Source organism: Amblyomma americanum, chromosome 4, assembly GCF_052857255.1.
Source record: "Amblyomma americanum isolate KBUSLIRL-KWMA chromosome 4, ASM5285725v1, whole genome shotgun sequence".
NCBI lineage: Eukaryota > Metazoa > Arthropoda > Arachnida > Ixodida > Ixodidae > Amblyomma > Amblyomma americanum.
The window spans coordinates 68,063,974-68,088,256 of NC_135500.1; positions in this window are offsets into that span (position 1 = coordinate 68,063,974).

Consider the following 24,283-nt stretch of genomic DNA (forward strand, 5'->3'; position numbering starts at 1 on the left):
CGAGACGCGGACTCACGAAAAGGTGGAAGCGGCAGAAACTATACAGGAAGCTGCAAAAGAAGATCGCGAAGATTACACAAAAAGCGGAGGAGTACGCGACACAGCTGGCCAGGTAAGGGTGGGAGCATTCAGCAGCTCGCTGAACAGCACGCTCAGCACTGCCAAAACATGGCGCATACTCAAGGCCCTCATGGACCCAACCAAGACAAAAGCAGAAAGCGGCAAAGCCATACAAAGATTAATTCACCAATTCGATGGAACGGAAGAAAAGATCCTAGCGGCGGTCAAAAAGAAGAGCTATGACACTGACAAGCCACAGGGATATAAAGAAGAGCATAAAGGGAAGGAAACCCCGCGCCTCGGCAGACCAATAACGAAGGAAGAAGTATACGCAGCAATCAGAGCCGTGACTAAAAAACACGGCAGCTGGAACAGACAAGATGAAAAACTCCCTAATTCGCAACCTCGGCGACGAAGCGGTAGTCCAACTCACGTACTACCTCAACGCGCAATGGCTAGCGGGAACGGTGCCCAAAGCATGGAAACACGCGGAGGTGGTAATGATACCCAAACCCGGCAAGAAGCTACAAATAGAGAACCTGCGGCCCATCTCACTAACGTCGTGCCTGGGCAAGCTCTACGAAAGGGTAATCACGAGTATAATACAACAGTACCTCGAAGACGAAGATCTGTACCCGCACAGCATGTTCGGCTTCAGAACGAACTTGTCGATGCAGTATATCCTCCGGCAAATCGTAATCGACACCACCCCCAAGACAGAAGAGAACCTCATAATGGCGCTAGACATCAAGGGCGCGTTCGATAACGTCAGCCACAGCGCCATCATGAAGGGACTAACCATCACCCACTGCGGCAAAAGAGTACATGACTACGTGAGGGCATTCCTGTCGAATCGCACGGCAACGGTGGGACTGGGAGACCTGCGGAGCGATGCCTTTAAAACTCCAAAGGCACCCCGCAGGGATCCGTAATCTCACCGGTCCTCTTCAACATAGCCATGATCGGACTAGCTCGCGAGCTGAGACGAATCGAGGGAATCCAGCATGCCATGTATGCGGATATCACGATTTGGATCAACCACGGATCGCTAGGCCAGAAAGAAGAACTAATCCTGCAAGCGGCGACATGCGTCGAACGATATGTCAGAGAGAGAGGACTCGCATGCTCTACCGAGAAATCGGAGGTCCTGCGCGTCGGGAAAAAGCCATCCAAGGAGAAGATCGAAATACGGCTATAATAGCAAGTTCTCCCAGAACGCAGCGTGATAAGGGTCCTAAGAATGTGGATCCAATGCGGCAGAAGGTGCAGCCACACCCTAAGCCTCCGCGAACAATCAACGCAGCAAGTAAGCAGAATTATTACCAGGGTACCGCAGAGAATGCATGGCATGAAGGAAAGCGACACAAGCAAGCTGGTCTAGAGCGTAGTGGTAAGCCGCATCTCATACTCGCTTCCCTACCATAACATGACACAACATGAAAAAGAACAAGCAGACACACTCATCAGACAGGCATTAAAGACGGCGCTGAACCTGCCAAGGAATATGTCGAACGAAAAACTGCTAAAGCTGGGAATCCACAACACCTTCGAAGAACTGAAAGAAGCGCAACTCGGCGCACAGCTGTATAGGCTCCAGCAGTCGACCATCGGCCGAGCGCTCCTCCTAAGGTTGGGATACATCAGTAACGAAGCAGAGTATACGGAAGCGAGCATCCCCGATTACATTCGCCAAACCATCAGAGTGTGCCCCCTACCTAGGAACATGGACCCAAACTTGCACGCGGCAAGGCGAGCCGCAAGGGCAGAATATGTAGAAAAGCACCTCGCGAATGACAAAAACGTAGTATATACAGATGCGGCCCTACATCCGGTGAACTGAAACTCTAAAGAACACAGGGTTGAGTCAGTGGTGGTGAACCACAAAGGTGACATGATCACCTGTGCAACACTGAGAGGCTGTAGGGTATCCGAGGAGGAAGAAGCCGCCGTAGCTCTAGCGGTAGCAGAAGGGTACCGTAGGAAGGAGTCGCTCACAATTCTCACGGACTCAAAAACGGCATGAAGACATTACATCGCAGGTAGAGTCAGCAAAGGGGCGCTGCGCATATTCCTCCAAGCAGGGCGCCCGAGCACACAAATACAACATAAGATTTTCTCGGTACCGGGACACGCCTGAGTGAAGGGGAACCAGAGGGCCGATGATCTAGCTCGCGAGCTTACTAACCGAGCGGATACATCAACGGACTTGTTTGCAGTCTCTGTACTGGCCAAACAAAACCAATAAATGAAATGAAATGAAATGACGCGGAACCCACCACGACGGTGGAGCCAACGTTCGCGGAGATACTGAATTATCACAGAGGCAGGAAAATAATGTATCCCTCGCCACACCCGCTCTTAACACAACACGAAGCAGTCGGCTGGCGAATACTGCAGACAGGAACCTTCCACAACTTACACACACTCCACAAAATGTATCCGAACCAATACGCTGACACATGCACGTGGTGCGGGGCAACCCCCCCCCCCCCCCCCGTTATATCACATCACATGGGAATGCAAGAACAACTTCTCCTTCCATAAGTTAAAAGAGCCCAATGCGGAACAGTGGGAGGGCCTGCTCACCAGCAGCGAGCTGTCGGTCCAAAGAGGACTAGCGCAGCACGCAAGCGAGGTGGCACGGCTCAGTGGGGCCCTGGAATAAGGGAACCAACCATCGGATCAACCGGGACTTCAGCTCAAGGGATGAAGACATCCGGAAGCCGCTAACACCTCTGCTTAATAGAACAATAAAAGCTTTTTCCTCCTCCTCCTCTGAAAGGGGCTCAATAGTGTTGCGGTATGTCTGGGATGTTAAAGCACGCCCCTTCACGAACATTGTCCAGCAAGAATTTTTTTTGTGCGCTTTGTACAAGCTGAGTTATCTGTAGACAAAATTTGAGTATCAGCGTCTTCGCGCCTTTCCCTCTCCTCTCGTCACTTTTTACACGTTGGAAGGTCGGCGCTCCTCCGTCGGCCCCACCTCCGAGCGAGAGCTTCCTGACCCGCCGGAGCTACGCGGCTTACTGGCCGCGGCCATGGTAGCTGCCTGACGTCTGAAATAATCTAACCAATAACCACCTCTCTACTTATATACGCAGGTGCGAGCGACGGAGCAGGGTGCGAGCATGAAAAAAGTCGCCGGGAAGGGCTCGCCAACTTTCGCGCGTCATTGGGTCCTCTGCTGCGTGTAGAATTGTATTATTTGGCTCAGGTTTTCATTACAAGCAGGATTGACATCTGAGCTAGTTGGTTTTCCATTTTCAAAAATTATATAAAGCGCACTTAGGACAACAGACATCCGTAAGAATCAGCACACGTGTGTTGCCGACCCTATGGTGGTTTTGCATGAAAGAGAGTTTTCTTATCTTGACGCACCTGCATGAGCACTTTTCCTGTTACGCCTGCGCGATGGCTTTTGTTTTGTTTGTGATTGTTCTTCCTTTTGTGTGTTTCTCGAATAAACGCCCAGTTGCGAGTAAGCGCTTGTGTTGTTTGGTCTCCCTTGTCTGTTGTCCTAAGTGCGCTTTATATAATTTTCATTACAACACTATGTAGTGATTGAGAGAATTTATGTGCACTCCTCGGAAGGTGTTCAGAGCTCTTTTAAGATGGAAAGTTGACAGGAAAGCACTGAAACACATTGAACAAGTATGAATGCCTGTTACCCAAGGCGCGTTCGGCTATTAAGCATGGTGAAGTAGTAGACCTGGTAGGCCCTGGAGAAACAAAAAGGTTGGGTCTCCTTAATCACATTGTTAAAGGAACACTCAGACAACGCTATCATTTTTTTTAGTAAAATCCGATACTTCGGTACTTTGTGGCTTTATTGCCGCTTGTCTGGCTGCATTTATTGCTAAGAGATTTGAATTCGAATTTGGAAAACTTTTTTTTCGCTGCTACAATTCAAACTTGGTACTCTACGATCACGAAATAGGAGAAGAGTGACGTAGAGTGCCGGGAACGGAAACGAGGACGCCGTGATTGCTGTTTGGGCGTTGCGCTCTCGCCTAGCAGCAGTCGAAATGAAAATATACTGCTGGCCCGACATTGAAGGCCTCTACCAGCCGTAGTCGCATCGTTTACGTTTCCACCAGCTTCACGATGAATCCCGTTCCCTAATCAGACAAAGAAGTTCTCGCAAAAAACTGCGGCCTGCATTCAGCGATTTCAACCCAACACAGCGTGCGATGCTTCTGAGGGCCGAAGCGGCGGGTCTGGCGAGGAAGTCCGAGCGCCGAGGAGTCTGCAGAGTCGCTGTCACCGTCGAGACACCGTTACGACTAATGTGTAGAGAATGGTACGTGCGGGCATATTTAAATTCTGTAATAATAGTCCTCGTAGGGCTGGTTACGAAGCCTAGCTTCTTGGTACGCTCACGAATCGAACACGCCGAACGGTGCGTTTGTTAACGCGGAGGCCGTTGAACATTGGATATACACAGCTCTATTTCCATGTCACGGTTCCTTTATCTGAGTTTCCTTGCCCGAAGAGCACTTAGAGAGGAAATTGGAGATCCTCCACTGCTGCGCGCTTATAAAAGGAGGCGCATAACGAAACCATGCGGGCACACTGAACGTATAGACGCGAAGCACCCCAAAGTATACCGAAACTTAGCTTGCCGCCTGTTGCGCCTTCAAATGCAGGTTTTATTTGACTTCCAGCATTCAGGCTGTCTTTCTTTTCGTCTTCCTCGTGTGACAAAATGTCATTAGTGGTTTTAAAACATAATTTATATACTTCAAGATCAATGAAACACGTAACATTCATGCACGTTTCGCAACCTCAGAGATCGGTGATCTCTTTTCTAGTATTTCATCAACACGCTTGTACTTGCGAGATTGGCCTGTGGCGGCGATAACTGTATTTTAGTTCTTGCTCTTTTCTATCTTACAAGACCTTTGTTTTCAGAAAAAGTGGTGTTTTTATGTTCACGAGCTGGTATTCTATCGATACAAGATTTTCTCCTCAGTGTCCCTTTAAAGAAGAAAATTCGATATCACTTGCAAGTTCAACAAATCCAAAATATTCCAAATGACAACCCATGTATTCGAAGTAGGCGCTCCCAAGAAAATGTCTTGTTTATTGTTTATGTGGTTTAATATATCAGAGAGAGTCAGGCTATGAGGGACGCCTTAGTGGTGAGCTCGGGAATAACTTCGACCACATGGGGTTCGTTAACGTGCACTCACATCACACACCAGACGGGCCTCTGGCATTTCGCCTCTATCGAAATGCGACCGTCGCGACTATTATCGAACTCGCGTCTTTAGGGTCAGCAGCCGAACACCATAACCACTGAGACAGCACACCGGCTCTCAAGAAAATCGATTAAGAGGGATTAGTGGGTGGGTTTTGGGAATTAATGCGTATATTAAGGCGTACAAGCAGTAAACAATGGGTGATAACGTCGATTAGTTGTAATTAGTGTGTGGCTTATGATGAAAGAATTAGTCTGGTTAGTATAATATCATATGATAATCTAATGGAAGGCACTTGAACATTCTAATCTGAGATTTTCGAACTTGGGGATGCTGAAGATTTCACGAGACGCTCGACCAATCAAAGAATTGCTTTATGGAGACACCAGGGGTTTTTCAAGACAGCAACCAGACTGCTATCGTATTAAAAAGGGCCGTTACGATTTTTTTTCAGCACGTTGCCGCTGCAAAACGATGTCTTCGCGAACCAAAACACTGCTTTTGCCAAAGGCTAATATGTAATTCAGGCAGCAGCGGCTGCGGCCGCACACAGACGCTAACTGCTTTCGCCTGTTTCGTTCAGATTGGGGCATCGCTATTTTTTGTTGACTTACTACGCGTTCAACTTACTTCGTGGCGGTGACACTACTGCCTAAACTGACTGCACGGAAGCATTAACCATGTCAACTAGCGCCAAGCTTGCGAGAGAAATTACACAGGAAATAAAATCAACCACAATTTTTTTTCCATCTGTGCACATATGCAAGATGTGGCTACCACGTAATGCTCATAATTTATACCAGTTAGAAGGTTCAGCATACTGCAGTTTCGACGTATGTTGAGGTGGTGAATCTGTCGCGGTCATCAAATGGAATCTGAGCTATGCACTTTGCCGTGATATCTCATTCAGCAATCTCTGTCGCGAATCCGTTCAGTTTCAATTTGCTTATAGTGTTATATCGTTGAAAAACAGTAACACAAAAATTACCAATGATCATCGCTCACCCTCATCACCTTGCACGGGGGTTCTTCGCAGTTTAAATTAGTTCTAATACCCTAATGAATCGCAAAATAGAGGGGACACTTGATATCCGCCTTAAGGGTATGACGCGATAGCTTTACTGGGGTAATGCCCATATGTGCGCAATCGGTCATTCTCTGCTTTACACCTATATAGATCCATGAGGGTCCTCATACTGCTTTAGGCACAGTGGTGCAGTGGCTAAGCGTTGTACCACTGCACTGCGATGGCATGTGCTGCCACCGGAGCTTGTGAGAGCCACTTAGCTCTTCCAGATCAACCTTTGGCGACCAATAATTAATTTACCTGCCTCCTGCCACGGTGGTCATTTTGCTTCCAATCACGTGGGCAGGATGCCACAAGATGACGCAACCAAGGGGGCACACCTGCCGCTTTGGTTGCTTACGTGGGGATTTTTCGCTCACGGCTAACGACGCCAGCCTTTCCCAACACGGGACATTTAACGCTGGCATGTTAACAAAAAGAACAGTGCTATAATGAGCGCTGACATTCCAAAATGTTGCAGCAACAACTATGCTTGTTGTGTGTGCAGTGCGAGAACATTCGTAATGATGCTCACGACGGAACTGACTGTAAACACAGCGACGCATTAAGATCATCTCGTTGTTCCGTCCTTGCACCAATGTGAAGTCCGACGTAAACCGTAGTCTATCGCAAAGGCTACAAGACACTCCGAAAGCATCTTGCATGAAGTGCTTCGCAAGGTAGGCGTCGGCCCGACAGTAGACGGTTGTTCTGGCAAAAGTCGACGCCTAAATTTAGGATATATTTTCGTGCCTCGCGTCGTGTTTCTTGGAGGTTTCGCGGGGCCCGGACAACGTTGTCCGGCGGCTTACCGCCTGTGCTGTGGGCGCAGCTGCTTCTCAACCTAGGCTGCGGATCGCTGACGGTCAACTTCCCGCACCTCTTCTAGGTTCGCATCGTCCTGCTTCGCTGCGTTTGGGTGGCGTTGGCGACGCTTTTTTTCTTCTTTTAGGAGATCCTCTTCTGTGGGTGGTGGTGGCTTGAGTAGGCCCCGTCTCGTTGGACACGGCGCCGACTGGCCTCCCGTTTGTCGAGCGAGCTCTGGCGCATCGGCGATCTGACCAGCCACACGTACGCATTCGCGGCCCTGCGGCTGGTCCGGTTGCGGCGAGCGAGCGCCGTTACAAGGCGGGATATATCGCGAAATCTGGTCGAGCGAGCTACAGAATCCTTGGCATTGATATTCGTAATCCTTGGAGCTTGTGTTCTTTCGTATACGTAGAGTGCTTGCTGGGCGCTGTCATTTCCTCGCAAATTCTCTCTCCTACTTTAAACTGGAAGAGTATCCGACTGCTCAATTATTGATCTTAGCCCTATTTTTTAGTCTAAGTTATAAAGGCAACAAACCCATCAATAATTATCACCAATGATCACTTAACTCGGTAAATTCACTCAATTGGCGAAATAGACTCAAAAGCTACGAAATAAGAGAAATGCCCAAGTAAGGTGTTCGAGTCATACCCCTGATAAAAATTTCCACCCATATTGACCAATGCACTGCGTATACAACTGCTGAGCGGTGATGTCTATTACCAAAAAATATTTTGATTTACTAAAGCTGTTATCTAATCTATTAATAAAAACAGGTTAGGTTAAGAATATGAAATCTCAGTCTTTTCAAGCAACTTGTAAGGCCGATTTAAAAAATTATGGAGGATACTTAAGACTATTTACGCGCTATGAATTCGAAAGCATTTTTATTCCCTTTTAATTTTTGTTGTTTTAATTTTTCATCTTCCTTTGTAATGGCCCACCTAAACATTAGCATGCTGTTTTATGGCAACGCATATACTAGGTTCACTGTTGTTCGGCAAGCAGTGAGGCGGTTTTTATGGTCTAAGGATTGCGTGCTCGCCTTAGGGTCTGAAAGTTGTGAGTTCATTTCCCCGCATTTTGGGAAGCAATTTAAACGCGATAGCGGGAAAGGCCTCATTGTCCAGAAAATCCGGCGTCGGCGTTGCGAAAGAAAAATCACGGGCATGAGTCTGGCAGGTGGTGCCCAGAGAGCAACCAAGGAGGCAGGTGGGCCACCTAGGTCACGTGACCTTGCTTTGTCATCACAACCTGCCCACCGGATAGTAAGCAGACTGCCCACCGTGGGAGGTGGCAGCTAAGTTAATGATTGGTTGCTCGGGAAGGGCGACCTAGGGAAGACCAAAGTTTGCCTTTTGACAAAGGACAACGCTATCCGACAAAGCGAGCGATGATAAATTTTCGTCAGAATATAAAAAAGCAACCCAGAGTTGTTAAATCGTTGCAGCTCTCTTCAACGATCTAACGAAAGTTCTTGACGCAATTCACGATCGCGATCAGTGTCAAAAACTTGATTTAGTTGAAGTTTCTGGCCCAGCTCTTGAGTTCATACTAACTTAGGTGAGCAAGCACACGTTCTTCTGCTAAATATATTTTTTCTTTTGCTTAAGCTGTTAGCAAAGCTGTTCTACAGGAATAAGTACGTTTCCCAGAAACTTGCATATTACTCATTAATAATTGGTCTAGTAAAATAAATTACAAGAAGTGTATAGTATATGCGCATGACACAACCGTTTACACTTGCTAAAAGGAAGAATGGCGCACCATCAAGTAACGAGGACAGCAGGAGAGCGCTTTTGCGTGTGTGTGCTGTCCTGCTGTACTCGTTACTTGATGCTGCACCATTCTTCCTTTTAGCATGTCTGACCAACTTGCCCAATCCTATACGATTCACTTGCCACGAAATCACCACTTCTTTGGAAAGCAAACTCCACTTAGGCCCAAATATTATTGGCATAAAGTGCAAAAACAAACTTCTACAAATAAAGTGCCCAAAGGCCAACTTCCTTCTTATTTAAATCTTCTTGGGCGATAATTAACAATCTACCATCACCGAGGCTCGATATTATTGTTTTGGAAATTTCTGAGTGCTCCATATATGTGGGTTTCACACTACTAAAGCACTTAGTTTCACCACTATGCTCAATGCCTAGTGAGAAAACCTTCTCCAAGCCTTCACATGAGTAAAATATATGCAGATGGAGGATATTTTTGGCCACATGTTTCGGGATATTTATGTTACGCTTACATCCATAGCCAAGTTACTGTTTGTCTTGCTGGGGTAATGCATATTTCCCGCACACGGAAGAGAGAGAGAGAGAGACAAGACGCTATGAACTGCTACTAGGGCCTTGGAAGTTTTCATGGGTGGAGTCCCAAGTCCAGGACTCCTGCGGCTGCAGCTTGGGCCCGTTCGACCAGTGAAAGCTGATCTCTAGGTTCCCAGCAGGACAGCGCTGCCTCCTAGTTCTCCGGCGTGGCATTGTGTATGACTGGGACTGCTGGGTTGTGCTGGCATCCTCACATGGTGTGGTATAGTATAGCTGCCTCTCCACCCAATTGGCAAGCGCGCTGGTATGTAGTGGAGTGAATCTTAAGAATAGATAGCATGCATATGTATTTGTTTGGAGCTGTCTCCAACTTACAGTCTGTTCTTTATTGAGTTGGCTGTAGGTTGGGGGATTGACCCTCCTTAGTTCTCCACCCCACATACAAACATGGAACGACTTAAGTGCCTTCAGAATTCAGCCGTCACACTTAAATCTATCAGAACCTTCCGATAGTTCTCTTTACATGCATCGCAACTTAAGCATACTTCCACTTCAGCAAATATTCAGCATCCAATTTTCTATTACAATGTGCAAGGTAATATTCATGAAGCTCATATTGATGGTGTTAGTGATACTGGCCAACTTATCAATACTAATCCTACCAGTCTTAAAAGAAGCAATTATTTTCTACTGGATGAAAGGAAGAACTAATTACGGTGTTCCTCCATGTCCTCAAGCATGCTTTTTGGAATTCCTTACCCTGTGAAAGCAAAGTACCGTTCAATGCTCACTCATTGCAACATCGAACCAAAACATGGCTCAGTGGTTATGGCGCTCGGCTGCTGATGCGAAAGACGCGTGTGTGATCCCGGCCGGGGCGGTTGAATTTCGATGGAGTTGAAATTCTAGAGGCCCGTGAACTGTGCGATGTCGGTGCACGTTAAGAGACTCCAGGTGGTCGAAATTTCCGAAGCCCTTCACTACAGCGCCCCTCATAGCCTCAGTCGCTTTGGGACTTTTAAACCCCCATAAACCATAATCCATAAAACGTAAATACGTATTCCACCCACTTTGTGGCTGATATGTCGAAACCTGATCGTTTCCGCTCACCATTGTTTTCTTATTTCATTGTTATTGTTTTATTGTTTTATTCGGGTCACCACAATGTGGAGGGCGCCCAGGAAGGCGACCGCGGCCACATTTTTTGAGGGCTGCCGGAGATGAGATAGCAGCGGAGCTGCGGCGGCTGCGTCCGGCCCTGGCCAAGGTCCCTAGCGTTCTTCCCAGCGCGGGGCACTTCGTCGTTTTCGCCATTCAGCCACTGGCGGCAGCGCGGGTCGCTACATGTTACTATGTGCGTGACCGGATGATGTGTAGACATTTTTTATTATTGGCAGTTGTGTGCTAATATTATCCATGATTCTCACATATTGCTTAAGGGGATTTTTCTTCTATATTAACGAATTCATATATAGCAACCCAAATTCTGCAGTTTCACTCGACATGTTATGTTCTAGGAGGCCGTGCGACAGTCATGTTCTTTAGGACGCACACTTGTAACATTTTTTTTTCATTGATGTTTACTGCAAGCGTTAAAAATGAAATTTGACCTTCAGCATTCAGTGAGTTTTACGGGTAGTACTGAACCTGCTTCAGAAAAAGCAATGGTTATATGTAAACTGCCGACTCAGCTGAACGAAGAGCGTTTGCATACAATGCCCTTAAACATGTGCACAAAGAAAGGTAAGATACTATTGGATGCTCAGTGGTGGAAGAAAAAGAATTGTTGATATGCAATGCCGCTAAAGAACACTATGCAACAAAGTGTTACGTGAGCAGTTTCTTTTGCACATTATGAAAGAACTGGAACAAGCATTTGTATCAAATGCGTACTGTTTTCTGTTTTGTAATGGCGTTGTGCTTGTTTAATTATTTTATGATGCTTCTCAGCGTCTTAATTTCAGCGCTTGCACAAGACGGGGTTACAGAAAAGAATGCGTTTGAGAAAGAAACTGTGCTTTTTTTTTTGGCACGACGCGAATAGCAGAAAGAAAAGGCGATTAACGATTTAGCATGAAAGTTATACCGTGCGTGAGAAACTTCTGAAACACTCTTTTTGGACCCATTGCGACGTTTAACTCGTCCTGTTTTGCTTTGCGGCTTGCGTTGGTTCACTGAAACGTAAAAATTTGCAGCCTTTCTCAAAGTAGATACTAAGTGAAGGTATGAAATACTTTGCAGGACAGGCGCAGCTATTTTTGGAATGAGCCAGGGACTGGTCTAGTCCCATTCATGGAATCGTTCTCGGTCAGGTTCGTGGACATTTGAGCCACCGGCGCCGTCGCTCCTTTCTGTTGGTCAAGCCGAGCAGCGCACTCAGAATGCGAACGTATTTGCCAGTTTACGAACCGCAATGTTCGATCGCTTCTTTCAGCCTTGGGAACGTGTTCCCCCGCCTTGACTAACCTTGTCTCACCAGTCGTGTTGACTGTTGCTGAAAGGTGCTGATGTGGACAACGTCTAGCCCCTTTTCTCCTCATGTGACCATAGACCTCCGTAGTAGGAATTCCCCGCCTAGAAGACGCTAGTGACGGCGATGAAACATGTCATTCCATTTTCTTAATCTGGACCCACGTACGTTCCTGTTAGCAAGTGGAACTTCAGTTGAACTTTTAAGCGATAGCGTAAGGAGCTCGTTCTGTTGAAAGCCCAGTGTCGTCCAGGCTCAGTCGGGAAAAATCCAGGAATATAGAAGAATAAACTTAGAAGCCAAACCATCGAAAGTAAACAGTGGCCACTCGGGTTCGAACGCCGGTCCTCTGCGTGCCATGCGGGCGCGCAACGCATGGGCCACGAAAGGTCGTTCACTCGAGCGTGCTACAGGGGCCTCTAGTGAATGTGTTGTGGTGTGTATGACTTGGTAACGTGCGCTGGGTATGTGTACTGTTCTTATAGTAATCAGAAAATAAACCCAAATAAAAATGCTAATTAAATATGCGAACGTTTTACTATCGCGTAAAATAAACTGATAATTAGGCGTCAGAAATTGCTCGGATTGAAGAGGCTGTGTCATGGTGCTTCACTGCACTGAAACAAATTATATGTACTTGTATGAGAATGTAATGGCGCAGTATGTCGTGCAGTGTAATCCAGATAATGATTGCTGATTGGTAATCTATAATTGCGACTGGCGACTGGCAATCGGTAATCCGACTGGTAGTCTTGATTGTATTCGATGACGTGAGCGGTAATGTGGTTGTGGATTTATAATTGGTGAGAAATTAAAAAAGAAAGACTGAAAATAAAAAGAAGTCGCTATCACGTCTACTATTAAGGCGAAGCTTACGCGTACTTCTAATTTTCATTATAAAGCCCCAGTTTAAGTAATGAAATAGTGTTCCAGATACAGCAATTATGTGAGACAACGTTGCAGTAGAACTAATGATGGGTTCTGTAGCATCGTGCCGAAGATATTTTGAAGATTGTTGTCTGGAGATGCTTCATAGGTAGAGCCTACTTGCAGGAGTCGAGTCTCGAAGCAAGATGTTAGAAAATTAGCCTGAAACCACTGCTATGCGGGCACACACAACCTCTCCTGCAGCTCAGCGTTCTCACATAGTGCCTGCGACGTTCTCGCTTATGAATCAGTACTTTTGGGGAGGGCTGTACTCTATTACTTCGTGACACGACACTCTCCCATGGTTAATACTTCGGTGAAGCTAGTGCTGTGTAAATCTTCGATCTACTGTCTCAGACCAGCAGTTCCTACATGGAAACATATATAGTGGTCATTCTATAAGGCAAATTCATTGTTAATACGAAAAAATACTAGCAGGACAGGAAATAAATGTGTGATGCGTTTAACACCCTGGTAACAACCACACCGCAGAGAAACGTAATATGAGCAAATTGGAACATAATAAAACTGGGGTGATGGCGGGCATTGTTTGTCAGTGTTTCTATGAGAAATACAGATTGGACGAAAATGGTCATAATCTCAAAACACAAACCCCCTTTCGAAGACTTATAAAGCAGTTTGAAGTGGGCAACATGTTCTAAAACCTGGGTTTTCACACTCGACTGTATCTTTAAACTAGGAACCCAGCAGTGTTTACACTGCTCCGCATTTGACAGGGGCAGGAAAAGGGCTTATCTAAATGAAAGCGCAACCGTGTCGAGGTGGATTATATCTCCTTGCCCCGAATGACTACTTATCTGCCCTGGAGGCCAGAGTATTAAACGGCGGCGGTTACGTTTTTCTTTTCATGACAACGTAACAGGGTCATTTACTGCTCGCACTTGACAGCACTCCAAGTGACCTGCACACGTTATCTGATTCCGGTACTTTTATTCTTTTCAGAGTACCCTAAGGACCCACCAGGGCATCACGTGGTCTGGGGGTGGGGGGAGGGGTGAGGAAAAATAAAGAATAACAGAAACCTAAAAACCAAAACAAAGACGAGCACAATTGTACACTAAGGAAAAAGAAAAAAGAAACAGCTTAAATGTGAGATGCACTTGTATTCACGTGAAGCAGGCAGCAGGCTACTTTCGTGGTCAAATAATTGTTCCAAAAGGGAGACGGGCGGATGGCGAGGCAACGTACAGCGGGGAGCGATAGTGAGAAAGGGAAGAAGATAGCTACGTGCACAGTTTAAACTTGGGGACTTCTTAACCACATTCTTAAAAAGAAAACGCTTTTGGTTCCTTACTGTGGTGTTCAGAATCAATGTCCAATGTTCTTGTGATTTTCTCGCCAAAACTTGGCCGGTATCTCACTCACTCAGGCCGGTATCTCCACTTCTCTTCGAACCACCCGACGGTCCATAAAGCATCAGTGTAAAGACGCTGTTCAGAAGAGTTGAGACACACTGCAGCACAGAACTTGACAGAAAAAAAAAACGCATGGTATTCAAGGAACTCATCATGAACGGCTACCCAAAAGACTTTACTCAAAAAACCATTCGACGTCGAAAACACAACATTCGTCAAGAAATCAACGCACAAAGACCAACGCCACCACCAAAATGCGTCACTTTACGTTATGTCGGAGGTGTCAGCGAAACCATCGCCCGAATCCTGAAAAAATCGGGTCTCCAGGTTGCGCACAAGCCCACAAACACTGTGGCGCTTTGCCTACCTGTTCCCAAAGACCAGCCGCCAAGAGAAAAAGCCCAAGGCATTGTCTGCAAAATTCCATGCGACGCAAGCTGCATCGGCGAAACCAAACATTTCAAAGAAAGAATTCGGCAACATTAAAACGGCGTCCGCAAATTCGCAAGAGAGCGCAATCCAGTAGCCGACCATTCCGAGGGCTCCGACCATAGAATCAACTTCGAAGAAACCCGCTTCCTCGGAACCGAATGAAATTACCACAAAAGGCTCCTTCTGGAATCCTGGCATATCCAAACCAACCCGAACAATATCAACCGCACAAGAGGAAACCTGCCCCCAGTATATGCCAAGGGACTTCGCTCTTCAACTGAACGCAAAAAAGTCGCCATTCACCACCTCCCTGCAGTGCGCCATCGTGACTAACAGCCTAAACCCCCTCCCCCTCCTCCGCGCCTTTCGCGTCACAGCTGCCGTTCCTTTGACCCCCTCCTCCCCTCCATACTTAAAGACGCTTAGCTACTGCCCTCAGTCACCCCTGATGAAGGAGCCGAGTCGGCTTTGAAACGTTGGGTTAAAGTTAAAATTGTTGGTCGGAGATATGCAGTTCATTATGTCTTCGAACCCAACCAGACAGGCAAATCTGTCAAAATGTTTAGTTTTCAAAACTGGAGTTGTAACCGGTTTCATTGCCCTTATGAGCCATAACTTCCTAGAATGTTCGAGTATCACTCTTTGGACTGTCTTATAGTTTTATACTAATCGGACCTACTTATTCACCTTAACCAACCCACAATCCCCAGTAATACACCATAACACGATTTTGGGGCGGGCCCACTTACAAAAAATTAGCAGGGCCTTAGCTCGGCTGTGCCAGGATATACGTAGCGTGAGCTACGCTGAGCCGCTGAGCATCAATTGCCTCTGAGCAGCAATTTCGCTCTCCTTCTCTATGGCTATACCAAATGGCAAACGCGCCGCTATATGTATACCCCCCCTGATACCTCTGCGCATGCGCACAAATTGAGAGGCGCTGCAGAGCGGCTCCGGCGCAGCGTCAGGCTAGGCTACTGCGCAACTGAGGCGCACAGCTGGGCACGCGCCGGCGCCAGTGGTGTCTGCCGCGGCTATGACGCCGCTCCTCTGGAAGGCGCAGACCGGCGAGGCGCGCGTGGCGGTGGCGGCCCCGGGGCGCCAACTGTGCCCCGTGTGACGTCACTTCTCCTTGCGCATGCGCAGCACAGCTCTCCAGGAGCCACGCGAAACTGCTCAACCTCGGACAGTGTAGCTTACGCTACAAAATTTGCGGATCCTCGGATTTTCAAAGCTGGCGATGCCTTAGAATTGCACCACAGGTGGTCACGCGTTGTGAACGTCACCACCCTCCCAATCGCACTCAGAGATTAGGGGGCCCTGAAACCGCTACTGGTACAGGGGTATAGAGGTTAGGCGACGCGCCATTTCCGCGGCAGGTGGCTGTTTGAAACGCAGCCACCCTTGGGGATTGTGAGACCGATGTGTCTCTTTCAGAGCGTAATGCTCATGCGCAGCTCCACGGTGGGCAGGTGGCAACAGCGTTGAATTCGGCAACAATGGGCAGTTTGCTCACAATTCGGTCGACGGTCGGGACATCATGATGTCACGCGACCTATCGCCAGCAGTCAGTGAATTTCGTGAGAAAGAACCCGGAAATTTTTTGTGAGACAACATAAATGCTGTTGCATTAAATGAGAAAAAAAAACATAAGATATTATGAAACGGCATAGGTGAAAAAATGGTAATGCAGACTGAAAATATGACAAGTTTGTTATTGTTACGATGCTAATTGGAAAGAATTCCACTCCTTTATGGTCAGAAAGAGAGGAGAGGTGTGGTACTTTTTCGTGCTAGGAAGCACCGGGTGGTGTGACGACCCAATATACTGGGCGTGTCCACACGGACGGGAGAGGCAAACACACACTGCTAGACTCAGAACAAAACAAATGTATTCAAGAAGTACATGTTAACGAGTACATGATGCAGAGGTTGGGGTGCCCAAGCTTACATGCCGCTGCATTGCCGCCGGAGTCTTCGTCAGAAGGAACGGAGGGGTGCGGAGTGGACCTTGTTCGTTGGCTCAGGCTTGTCTTCTTCCCCGCTGGCCTTGGTGATTCGGTCGCCGGAGGAAGAACTCGCCAGCGGTGTCGTCTCAGGCCTTGCATGTCACCCCACTGACTGGCGTTTTCTTCTCTTTCCCGGGCTGGAGTGTCTCCCTCACCCTCCTCTAGGGGCTGGCGACTGCAGCATTCCCCATATTCCCCTGCATTTTCCCACTGGCTTGGGTCTTATCCCCTCCTGCCGGCGCCACTATCACTCTTGCGGGGGTGTGCTTGACCAGTTGAATGTTTGTTGGCGTGGGAATAAACACGACCAGGCTGTCTCTCTTTTCAGACAAGCAAGCAAGGGGAGGGCTTAACTTTAGACAATATACGCCCTATTTCGTTAACATCGAACCTAGTGAAATTGGTGGAAAGGGTCCTTCTCAGCCGTGTCATGTCATTCATTTCAGAAAATGCTGTATTGAATCCATGTCAAATTGGTTTCAGGCCGGGTTGTTCGATTTGGTGTGCTCATACTGACTTTGAGAGTCGTATTAAATTAGCTCGCAATAGAAAACCGTTTTATGCGCTTGTCACCTTGGATGTCAGTAAAGCATACGACAGCGTGGAGCACTCGACTCTATTACTAAGATTACAGGAACTCAACTTCCAAAGCTATTTTGTAGCCTGGATTTCTGTTTTTTTTAGAAAATAGAGAATTTTACTGCTGCCAAAATGGTGTTTCCTCAAGGAGATTTCCACAGACAAGAGGTGTTCCGCCAGGATCAGTTCTCTCACCTGTTCTTTTTAACATTTTTCTAAGCTCAATTCCATGCATTCAAAATGTGAAAACTTATGTGTACGCCGACGATATTGCATTTTTTGCATCAGCAGGTGACATTCACACTCTTTATCGAACCCTGCAAAATTACCTCAATGTTCTTGACAACTGGCTAGGAAGAATTCATCTGTCCCTTAATGTGAAGAAATGCGCATTGTTAGTATTTCCAGTTTCTGTTCCTGTAAACATCTGCCTGGTCTATAGAAATAACATAATACCTCAAGTTCAGACGGTGAAGTATCTCGGTGTAATATACGACTCTACTCTCTCCTGGCGGCCACACATTGAGCACGTTTCTGCAAAAGGAGTTCGGGCCATTGGCATCCTGCGCAGGCTTTGTAGTGCTAGGTCAGGCATGAGAAGGCATACGCTTCTGAGAATTTATAAAATGTACGTCCGCCCAATTTTGGAGTTCGGGTGTGTTTTATTCTCAGGAGCTCCTGCCTATAAACTTCGCCCTCTTGTGCTTTTGGAGCGTGAGGCGTTGCGCCTTTGTCTGGGGCTTCCAAAATATGTCGCCAATGCTGTTCTGCACCTTGAGGCGCGAATGCCTTCGTTATCAGCTAGGTTTCGCCTTTTAACAGTTCAAACATTTTTAAAATTGTGCGACTCACCTCTTCACGCTTCCAGTATAATATTTCTTAGTCAACCTTCCGCCTTTTTTTAGGGCTGCCTGGTCTCGATTTCATACCCCGCAGATATGTTACGTGCAGTCCCTCCTTGATCGCATAAATATTCATTTCACAGATGTCCGCCAAACATATAATAACTCCTCATCTGTCCAGATTGAATTCGATGACATTTTCCCATTGAATGCAAAGCTGCAGCCCTTCCCGCTTCTTCAGGGTCTATTGCAGGACCACCTAAGGTCCTTTCCCTCTCATGTTCTTATTGCTACCGATGCCTCGCAGGATCGCGAAAAGGCAGGTGTGGGAATTTTTTCACCTTCACTGGATTGGTCTTTTTCTCTCCGTCTTCCTGACTTCACTCCAAATTTTCTGGCTGAATTATTAGCAGTAATTTTAGCCTTACGAAAATTAGAATCTACCGTTTCCCAGGTCGTGGTTATGACAGACTCTCTGTCCATTTGCTCTTCCTTATCCTCACCCACTGACTCTCGGCCATTACGCCTCTTTAAGTTCCTGATTCCGCTGCATATAAATTCGGTAAGGTTGCTGTGGGTACCAGGTCACATGGGCTTTCACTTAAATGAGGTTGCAGATTCCTTAGCAAGAGCCTCTCTCAGCGGCCCAATTGTTGCTGTCCTACCATCGTGTGCATATACAGCTGCGGTGAGGTTTCGCAGCTACACAATATTTCTGGAATTTGCTGCCTCGGCTCTTACATCATCTCCTGAATATCAGCATCTTCTGCATCCTTGGAGTAGCAAAGACTGGCGCTCACGCAGACTAGAGGTCTCTTTCACGCGCTTGCGTTGCCGGGTTCCCCTTCTAAATTTCTACCTTCACAGATCTGGCCTGGCAGCTTCCCCACTGTGCCCTTTTTGTGCCGAACCTGAGACAATTTAATGGATCACTTCCTGCTGTTCTGCCGCCGCTTTTCTCATTTGAGGAAGCGTCTTTTGCAAATTCCATTTCACCAACTGGGCTTGCCTGTGTCTTCCGCGGTTGTTCTTTCCATTGGCGCTTCTTTGCTTGGACGAAGAGACAGGAGTGTGCGCTCTGCTGTGGATAATTTTCTTCAAGAAACGCAGCGACTCCCATTCTAATTTCTTTTTCCCGCTCTCAGTCAGTAAGACATTGCAACATTACAGGCATTGTGTACTATTATGCACATTAAGCAATTGTCCCGTCTTTGATCTCCAAGTTAACTGGACGCCTTTCCTTCCCTCTTCCAATCTATCAGACTACATACTATTTCCACTGCTTTTCCCGTCAAAAATTTCCTGTATCCAGTAATTAACCGCCTGTGTCTTGGCCACTCCCCCCTAGTGGGTATGTGCCAGCAACGTCTGAGGCCTTCCTTCCTTCCTTCCTTCCTTCCTTCCTTCCTTCCTTCCTTCCTTCCTTCCTTCCTTCCTTCCTTCCTTCCTTCCTTCCTTCCTTCCTTCCTTCCTTCCTTCCTTCCTTCCTTCCTTCCTTCCTTCCTTCCTTCCTTCCTTCCTTCCTTCCTTCCTTCCTTCCTTCCTTCCTTCCTTCCTTCCTTCCTTCCTTCCTTCCTTCCTTCCTTCCTTCCTTCCTTCCTTCCTTCCTTCCTTCCTTCCTTCCTTCCTTCCTTTTCAGACCCAGAATGAGCCTAGACCCACGACACTCGACAATTCCTGGCTCCATACAGTCTCTTGCTCAAGCGCGTCCGGGGTCCCACAAAGGGAAAACGTTGCCGGAGATTGCGACCCTACGGAGACGCGCAGCGCACTGACACTGCAGAGTTTATGAGCACAATCTGGACAAGTTGAAAAGTGCGGGGTCGGTCTGATATCGACCTGAGAGAAGGAAAAGTTACTGCGACATAAGGTGTTAAGGAACCAAACAACGATTAATGAGCGAGCTTTCCGCGCGTGTCTGTTGTTTCAAGTTCTAGGGACGGTTCATTTCAGATGCGCTTTGATGACGTGCGGTCCCGTGGCGGCCAGAGCGGTCTGAAGAAGAAGGGTGCAAATTCCATGGCCTCGTTGGAGACCACTATCTTCTAGGCACGCTCAATAAGCAAGCGCTGATTGGTTGGCTGCGTGCAGGACAGGCCATCTTCCCAAGAGGAAGTGGTAGGGAGGGTTTAGGGTTGGACGCCGCCGTGTGGTGCTGCGTAGGTCCAAACGGAATTATACAGTTAACGTCGATGTTCTTGGAAGCTCAGGCATTTGTCCGGGGAGAGGGTGGGGAAGAACAAGTGTTTGATGTAGGTTAGGATGCGTTTGAGTCTTAAGTTGGCGTCATGACACAGCTTCGTCCGTGGTCAGTGTTGGCTGCTGGGGTGGCATTGTTCTTATTTTTTGTTCGGTAATGTGTGATGTGGGCGTAAGTGTGGAGAGCCGCGCAGGCGCCCTCTGTCTCTGCTTCCTCCGCCGCTTTCGTTGACAGCGCCTCGAAGGTTGCTGCTCGCGCGAGCGCGTGCTCGCTCTCGCAGCCGGGAAGCGAGGCGTGACCAGGGGTCCACGCGATGCGCACGATGGGGAATATATCAGAATTGATTGGTAAGAGCGCGTGCGCAGCCAATAAATCTGTAATTATTGTGTATGTCTCAATAGCGTGGTATTCGTCATGTGTGGCAATGAGGTGCATGGAAGCGAGTGGTACCGCTATGGCGGTCCCCTCAGCCATCGTGCGCCAGCTCATGCCCCGAACGGAGCCCATAAATTGAATTGAGCCAGTGCATGGTATTTGTAACTGGTAGTCACGTAGCGTGTTTGCCGGACGGGTGTCTCGCCGCGTCCACACACAAGTCGCTTTGGTCAGAGCTGTATTGGTGCAGCAGTGCCTTGACTCTTGCTGCCCTACGGCCGACGTGGAGCTGGGAGTGCACGGTGTTCGGGGCTGGCGCGATTCTGTCTGATCTTAACTGCGAGTTTGGGCGGGGTGGCATGCTAACCCCGGCTGTAACGGAGTGGTCGGATCCGGGTAGCCTAGTCGGCGCAGAACAGTCCGACCTATTCTCGTGTCTCGAATACACGTGAGCTGGCCGGTCCTCTGGGCTTAAACAAGCTCTTTTGCCGTGTTGTGTGCGCCCAGCTGGAGCAGGCGATGTGTCGAGGTGTACGGGGGCAGTCCGAGGGTTGCCCTGACCGTTGATCGTAGAAGATCATTGAGGCAATTGAGCTCGCTTCGAATGAGTCTTTGATAAGGTGCGTGGAACGTCACAGGTCTGATTAGCAACGCCTGCACGATTCGCATGGTGTCACTTTCCTTGAGCTTTCCGCGTCTCTTGGAGATGCAGCGGATCAAATGTGCCAGCTGCGCAAAGTGCTTCACAAGCTTTTGTACAGTGTATATCGTTCGACCGTTAGATTGTAGGCACAGGCGCAGCACCCGCAGTTTGCACACTCAGAGATGGGAGTGCCTTCGAGGTGGAGGTAGATATTGGGGTAGAGTACATGGATCCTCACGCGCGCGCCGATAACGAGCTGTTCCAACTTTTCAGGTGTGCGCGTAAGCCCGCTTTCAGCGCGCAGTTTTGTGCCATCTTTATGGCTTCTTGAAGGCTATCTTGGACGTGGCCGTCCGAGCTTGTCGCCATCTGTAAAGTTCAAAGTTCGACGCGTCGAAGCCGGGGGCAAACGTTTATTAGCAAAAGCGTACAAGAACAGGGCACATATATAGTCAAGTGGGAAAGGGCGTCGAACATCACATGACCACACACGATAACACATTCGATGATGTTATCGGCACGTGGCAGCAACGCGGTACACAGAATAGCCTTATCGGCATGTTGTCACGTTATCACACCATCCACACCGTTATTTTGTGAGATTTTCGTAAATTATCAATGTACAAAAAAAGCCGCCGCGGTGGCTCAGTGGTTATGGCGCTCGGCTGCTGGCCCGAAAGACGTGGGTTCGATCCCGGCTGCGGCGGACGAATTTCGATGAAAGCGAAATTCTAGAGGCCCATGTACTGTGCGATGTCAGTGCACGTTAAATAATCCCAGGTGGCCGAAATTTCCGGAGCCCTTCACTACGGCGTCCCTCATAGCCTGAGTTGCTTTGGGACGTTAAAACCCACAAAACCAAACCAAAGCAATGTACAAAAAAGTTCGAAATTAATTGAAATGCGATCTTAAGGAAGCCAAGACAGATATATTTAAAAGAAAACATGTTAATACTCAATAATCCATCAAAAACTCTGGAACGAAGTCAAGATGGGAAATCCAAAAATACGTGTCCTAGCACCCTCACATTTAATGGTACTTAGTACAGCAATGCTTCTCTAGCTTAAAAAAATTATGCCATTCCTGGAATGCTGGTGCACTATCCAGTTATTGCAGCACTAGACAAGAAATGCAAAAACACATATATCCTCATCGCCATAGCTCTGTTTTCTCTACCCTTGCACGGAATCTGCACGGAACCACACACCCCTGACATTGTCTATGATACCACTTTGTTTTGTATTTCAGGCAAAAAAATTTGGGCAATCTTGCATGTCACGCTTATACACGGCTGAATGAATTATTGACTTAGCTGAGGGAAAAAAAAACTAAGTGTAAAAAACACCATCTTTAAGTCAAGAAATACATATGACTGTACAAATATCAATATTAAGCATGAGTCTAAAATGGAAGGGTTCTTACTTTTAAATTTTTACGTGCTGACTTCGAAGATTTGAGCCGGACGCCTGAATTAAATGAGATACATACGAATGTATCCAGATCTATTGGCATGTTGCAGAAAATTAGGTATCTAATCCTTGTTTGGTTATAGCAGCTATACACTGCGCCCTTGCTAAATATCACCTGAATAACCGCTTACTCACCTCGGGTCCTATTACGAAGTCTAACCGCGACAGATGAGCTATTCTCCGAAAAGGAGCGATGCGATGCATTGAAAGCCTTGAGGGGCTGGAGCACACGAAATCGGTCTTTATATTTCGTAGTGGGCTAAACTAAACCTGTTATCAGAGATATATAACATGCGACCCATACTGCGAATCAAATTATACGTGACAAATCTAGATTATCTGGCTTAGGCTTGTCCAGTAATACAAGTTATAACCTTAGACGAAACACTAAAGTACTTGTCGTAACAACGAGTAATGATACCCGAACATTGAGGTTTTTAATCCCTAACCTCCTGAACATCCACACATTTATACTTGCCGTCTCTCAGGTGTGTATATCGCTTCGAAGCTTTAAAAATTTCGTAAGAGGTTACCCGCTCTCACATTCAATGCAATGAGTATTTTCCATTTGTTGTTTTATGCAATAAGAGAGTACATGTTCAAGGACTTTTGCTGGCATTGTGTACTTGGCGCTTTTAATTTTCAATTCTAATAAGCAATTGTATTATGATGTATGGTCTTCTTGCAGTTGTAGAGCAGCGTATAGCTAGCAAAAATTTACCCAGCAAGGCATACGCCTGTATTTATCGTACACAGTTGTCTGTAAATTGATGATGATCTCTCCGGCAGTTGCTACGAGGACAGTGTAACCCTTGGATCGGGTAAAGAGGCAGAAAAGGAGTAATATTAGACTACAGAGGACTCTAAATACGCAATCAATTGTTGACCAGTTTAATCAAGTAACAGTCGCTTCTGCGTCAGCTAAACTGCAGAAAAGTGAAGGCATTATAGTGAATGGTTGGGCTTGATTTGAAAATGAACCTATACTACTACAAGGAGAATTTTAATCTCGTGGGTGCGAAATAGGTTCGTAGCCATGTCTAACTGTCTGTTCGTCTTCCTTTAAATAGGAGTGAAGAAGTCTGCATGGTATGAAAAACTTGTATATGGTCAGAAATAAATGCAGAAATCATGTTCGAGGTCTTCAAGTTTATGCTATATATTTTACTATGAAATAAAATATACAGTTTTTATATAAAAACCTTTCTTCTTGGGCTTTAGAAAATTTTTTTTTGTGGATGGAGGGACAATTTGAGATTTTACAGTCCAGCATTCATCACCCTAGCTTCATCAAACCATCTTCGCGCGTAACATAACATGTACGACCCTTCAGTTATCTGACTTTACAAGATACAGCCATTCAAGACGTGCGTTAAAGTTCTACCTTGCAGAAGATGCTGGCATCGATAGCACAAACCCGCACGGTGATCTTGTGAGATAAAGCAAGCGAGAGGTAAGTTAAAAAATGCCTACTATGTTGGAGCTTAATGTGTGTCCCTACCGGTCCAATGTTCGCGTTAAATTCTGCAACAGTGAAATTTTAAATGCTGC